The sequence below is a fragment of the Macrotis lagotis genome, chromosome 7 (assembly GCF_037893015.1).
Source record: "Macrotis lagotis isolate mMagLag1 chromosome 7, bilby.v1.9.chrom.fasta, whole genome shotgun sequence".
Classification (NCBI taxonomy): Eukaryota; Metazoa; Chordata; class Mammalia; order Peramelemorphia; family Peramelidae; genus Macrotis; species Macrotis lagotis.
The window spans coordinates 66156260-66162720 of NC_133664.1; positions in this window are offsets into that span (position 1 = coordinate 66156260).

Consider the following 6461-nt stretch of genomic DNA (forward strand, 5'->3'; position numbering starts at 1 on the left):
TCATATGAAAAACTGCTCTAAATCATTACTTATTAGAGAAATGTAAATTAATGCTTCTCTGAGGTACCACCTCACACCTCTCAGACTGGTCAATATGATCAGAAAGGACAATGATCAGTGTTGGAAGGGTTGTGGGAAATCTGGGGTGTGGGAAATCTGGGACACTATTACACTGTTGGTGGAGCTGTGAAGCTCATCCAACCTTTCTGGAGAGAAAGGAACTATGCCCAAAGGGCAACAAAAATGTGTAAACTCTTTGATCCAGCAATACCACTACTGGGTCTATACCCTGAAGAGATGATGAAAAAGGTTAAAAACATCACTTGTACAAAAATATTCATAGCAGCACTATTTGTGGAGGCAAAGAATTGGAAATCAAGTAAATGTCCTTCAATTGGGGAATGGCTTAGCAAACTGTGGTATATGTATGTCATGGAACATTATTGTTCTATTAGAAAGCAGGAGGGATGGGAATTCAGGGAAGCCTGGAGGGATCTGCATGAACTGATGCTGAGTGAGATGAGCAGAATGAGAAAAACACTGCACACCCTAACAGCAACATGGGAGGTGATGATCAACCTTGATGGACTCGCTCATTCCAGTGCAACAATCAGGGACAATTTGGGACTGTCTGTGATACCATCTGTATCCAGAGAAACAACTGCATAGTTTTAACAAAGACCAAGAACTATTACCTTAAATTTAGAAGAAAAAAAACTGATATCTTATTATGTAATCTTGCTATCTCTTATACTTTGTTTCTTAAAGATATCATTTCTCTCTCATCACACTCAATTTGAATCAATGTATACCATGGAAACAATGTAAAGACTGTCAGATTGCCTTCTGGGTGGGGGGAAGAGGGAAGTAAGATTAGGGGAAAAATGGTAAAACTCAAAATAAATAAAATCTTTAATAACAAAAAAAAAAAAAGAAATCTGCTCCTCTAAATTGTAGGGTGCCTGTCAGATTGAAACAGATTTCCTCTCCTCTTTCACAAACTCCAGGGAGACTCCTTTGCACAAAGTTCCAATCATTTTTATTCCAGCAACTAGTCATTCCCTATTGGTGATAATCAAAACTAGAAAATAATTCCTCTCATTTCCCACACCCTTTGAAAGATGAAAGTATCATAAAAACAAGTAAAGAATTTGTTAAATGAATTGCATTTGATAACAAATTAACTTTTTTCAAAATCAGAGTTGATAAAAACTAACTTGACTTCATTTCATGAGAACTGAAGATTTTTCAGCCCTAAACAATAAGAGAATATTCTAATTAAGAAAATTATTAGTAATACATGTGATAATAAAACAATAGAGCCTATATTACTGTAAGAACTAAATTCTAATTCATGCAATACATTTTTTAAACTATCATTATCCTACTAAATTAATTTATGTTTCATAAATGTAGTTTAGATGAAACAAATCAGAGAAAGAAAAATATCCCTTGTTATTATTAGCTAAGAAGATACAGCAGCGATGTATGGTTCATTATGAAAAGGTTGAATTTATACAAGGAATTCAAGGAAGGCTCAGTATTAGGAAAGCTATAAACATAATCATATATAAATAGTAAAAACAATCAAAATCACCCAATTCTATCAATACATGAAAAGCTTTTGTTAAAATACAATACCTATTGCTATTAATAGCATCAAAAAAAAGCATGAGAACAAATGGACTTGCTTAAACAATATATAACTAAAATCCAAAACCAATATTACATTTAATGAAAAAAACTGCAGGCCTTTCTAATAAGATCAGGTTAAAGCAAGAATGTCCATTATCAACACTTATCTAACAATTCTAGAAATTTTAACTGTAGCATTAAGAATAAATAAAATAATAAAAGAAATTTTTAAAAGAAAAAGAAAACAAAGGAATAAGTATGAGTAAAGAGAAGACAAAATTACTGCTTTTTTGCCAATGATATAATGGTCTATATAGAGAACTCTAGCCAACCAAAATACTAATTTAAACAAATAGTAACTTCATCAAAATACTATAATATTAGATAATTATGCATTAATTATTGGCAAAAATATATTTATGCATAATATATACATGCATGATATTTATTACCAAACAATCCAGGAGGAAAAGATAGAGAAATTCCATTCAAAGTAACTATAAAATATACATTATAAATTATATATATATATATATAAAACTGTAAACATTTATAATATATGAATACATTTTATACAAATAAAGACAGGTCCAGATAAATAGAGCAATATTAAAAATTCTGAGGTAAACAATAACATAAGAATAACAAAGTTAATGAAATAAATTTGCTTATTCAAAGTGAAAGAATTTCTTTCATGAGCTGGAAAAGAATTGTGAAATTTATCTGAAGTAATAAAAGGTCATTTCTCAAGAAGTACTAGTGCTCAGATTACCATATTTCCCCCATGTATAAGATGCAACCTTTTTAGAAAAATTTGGGGTCTAAAAACTGGGAGCATCTTATACAGTGATTGAAGACTTTTTTACTTGCATTTACTGCTTTTTGCCCTTGTCTTTGCACTCACTGTTTTGTATTTGTTTTCAGTATATTAGGTTACATTTTGCCACGTTCTGCCCAGAAATGGCTCGGAAAAGGTTTTCCAGTTTGCCAAAGTGAATGGAAATCATACGGCTGAATGTCAGTTTGGTCCTCCTCCAACAGAGAAAACAATCCGAGATTGGCTACTGAAAACATCCCAGTAGAAGGCCATGAGAGGCAAGGCAGCCAAATGGCCTGAGTTCAAGAGGGAACTGAAGAGATGGATTAAGGAACTAAGGCAAATGGAATTCCTGTGTCCACAAAGATGGTTCAGCAGGGGGCCAGAAGAATTGCTGATGAAAAAGAAGTGACTGATTTCAAAGCAATATACAACTGGTGCCTCAGCTTCATAAAATGGAATGGACTGAGCATGCCTCTGTGCACCAGACTTGCCCAAAAGATGCCTGAAAGCCATGAGCAGAAGAAGGTCCTTAAATTTCATGATGAACAAAACTTGAGTTCAATAACTTTACGTAATATATTTTTTCAAATTTGGGCCCCAAAATTAAGGTGTGTCTTATACATGGGGAAATATAGTATATTACAAAAGATATCAAAACTATTTGATGCTGCCTAAAATGGTCAGAGAAACTGATTAGGTACACAACTTACTGAAGCAAACAAACATAGTAATATAAACTCAAAGACCATAACTATTGGGATAAAGACTCACTATTCAACTACAGGGAAAATGGCAAAGATATTAGGTTTAGACCAACGTCTCTATACCGAGATAAGCTCCAAATGGTATTATGAACTAAATATGAAAGATCACATTATTAAGAGAAAAATTAGAGAAGGAAGAAAATTGCTTATGAATAGGGGGACCAGAGAAGGAACAGAGATCACTGAAGATAAAACTAACAGTTCTGATTACATAAAAACTGCAAAGTTTTCACACAAACAGAATCAATGTCTAAGATTAGAAGGTTAACAGTTAACTGGGAAAAATATAAGCAGTTTTTTTAAACTAAATATCTCATATCCAATATAAGTAACTGATGCAAATATATAATAAAAGCATCCAGATAGTCAGTCCAAATATATGAATAGGAAGTCTGCAAAGGAAGAAATTCTAGCTATCAACTATAATTTTAAAAAACAACCTCTAAATAACAATTAATATAAGAAATGAAAATGAAAACAACTCTGAGTTTCTACCTCATAGCTATCTTATTGAGAAAAAGAAAAATGACACTTGTTGGAGGGGCTGTAAATAAAACATGCATGCTAATATACAATTGGTGGAGCTGTGAATTAGCCCAATCATTCTAAAAAGCAATTTTGGACTAGGCCCATATTAAATTTTTCCATATACTTTGATCCAGCAATGCTACCACAAAACCTAATCAGGAAAAAAAAATAGACATACAGTCAATAATGTTTATGTTAGTATTTCAGTTGTAGTAAAAACTGTAAACAAAGAGGGTACCCAACAATTGTAGAATAGCTGAACAAATGACAGTATATGAATGTAATGGAAAAATTGTTACATCATAAAAGATGGATAATGTGATAACTTCAGAGAACCTGGCAAGACTTTTATGAACTGATACATAGAAATGAATAGAACCAAGAAGATAATTAAAATAAGAAGACTGTAAAGGAACACTTAAGCACTTATCAATTCAATGATCATCCACTGATTCTAGAGGGCTGATAATGAAGCATGATACCCACCTCCTGACAGAGGGATAATGGATTCAAGAGGCAGCAAGAAACATACATTTTGGGACATGAGTTTGGGAGTTATTTTACTTATGCCTTTTTTATTAAAGAATTGTATTTTATTTATTTATTTGGGGTAGGAATAGGAGAGCTAATATCAGAAAAGAAAAGGGAAAAAAGGGGGTGGCTCGGTGGCACAGTGGATAGAGCACCTGTCCCTGGAGTCAGGAGTAGTTGAGTTCAAATCCGGCCATGTGGCCTTTGGGCAAGCCACTTAACCCCATTTGCCTTGCAAAAAACTAAAAAAAAAAAAAAAAAAAAAAAAAGGGAAAAAGGGTCAGTAAAGCATTTTTGTTAATATTCAGGAAAGAACATGAAATTCAAACAGGAAACACATATGTAGTGCAGGTTAACATGTTGAATATGTAATATATGCTCTTAAAAAGCTGTATGTAGGGGGTGGCTAGGTGGCACCAGTCTTGGAGTCAGGAGTACCTGAGTTTAAATCCGGCCTCAGATACTTAGCTAGCTGTGTGGCCTTGGGCAAGCCACTTAACCCCATTGCCTTAGGAAAAAAAAACCTTAAAAAAAAAAGAAAATGTATCAGAATATGATCCACTGTGAATGACTTAAGTTATTCTCAGCATTTCTAAAAATGCTTTCCATCTCTAGAAACTGATGAGAGTCCAAATGCAGACTAAAGAATACTATTTAAACTTTATTTCTCTTCGTCTTTGTATGTATTTTCTTTCAAAAAATGACTATTAGAGCTATATATTTTGCCAGATTGAACACATGTAACCTGTAACAAATTGCCTTCTCAGTGAGGAATTTGGAATTTGTTTTTTTTAATGTTAAAAAATTTTATATGTGAAACGCAGAGACACACAGTATCAGTTATATATGTTATAGTGTAACCTTAGAGTTCCTGGGCAAACTTGGAAGACTGCTACAACCAGGTGTGTACTAGTAGGAGGGTGTTTCCACATCACACAGATGAACTCCTAGATGTCTATTTATAAAGGCAGGTTCACAGAGTTTAAAGCGTGCCTAGATTTGAATGATAGCTGCTGGTGTCCAATTTGCACCAATAATTTACTGTTGTGATATACATCTAATCTACTTAGAGGAGCAAAATGAAGCAATTATGCTTACCAGGAGCTGCCTGTAACCTGAGAGAGAAGTCTGAGTGCTTTGAGTTGGCTAACATCAAGATCAGTACAAGACTTAAGAATTTATTTGTAGATACTGAACAGTTTTGCCCCTAAAATCGTAAGTTTTAAGAGGTGCGTGCTGTGATTTCTGGGTGACCTAGGATGGAGGCTAAGCCTCTACGGGTCTCAGTTTCCTATTCTGTAGAATGAGGAGCTTGTGGCGGAGGGCCCCCAAGGCCCCTTCGAGCTGTCAGGCTGTGATGCCGCTCACAACCGGCACTGGAATAAAACTTTTTACGATACTATCAATAGGCAGTGTGTGGGGTGTGCATCCGTGTCCCTCCCCCACAGATGTGTGCATGCCTGGGGATGCGTGTGCACGCGTGCTGTGTGTGTGCACGCGTGCTGTGTGTGTGCACGCGTGGCTGTGAGCGCATCCGTGCCCCTCTCCCCACACGCGTGTGCATGTGTGTCCGTGCCCATGTGGGCGTGTGCCGCAGCGTCTCCACGGCGAGGCCCCGGGCACCGGGCACCGGGCACCGGACAAGGGGAGCCCGGCCTCGGCAGCCCTCGGGCGGGGCCCGCTTCCGCGGTTGTTTCTTTCTTTCTCAACAGGTGAGCTCCTGTTTCGTGGAGGAGGAAGTTTCCACAGCGTGTGTCCGTGTCCGGTCCGTGTCCGTGTGCGCGCGCAGGGCACCCGCAGCCCGGCGGGGCTCTCGGACCCGGGCCAGCGGGAGGCCGGTCTGCCCCTACGAGGCTGTCCCTGTCCGGGCTGCAGGACGCGGCGCGCCCCGGCCCGGGAGCCCCCCCCCCCCCCCCCGGCCGGAAGCCCCGGGGCGGGGCGGGGCGCGCTCGGGCGCCGCCCCCTCGCCTCCCCGTCGGGCCTCCCTCCGCCCCGCAGGCCGGCGGCAGCCCCGCGCGCGTGCGCAGCTCCTGCTCCGACTCGGCGGCTCTGCCCGCGGGGCGGGGGCGGGGGCGGGGGCGGGGGCGGGAGGGTGTGGGCGGAAGCGCTTCTCGTGCCAGGCTTCCGGCTCCGGGTCCCCGCGGCTGGGGAGGAGCCGCCGGCCCGGCTCACTCGGCGCGATC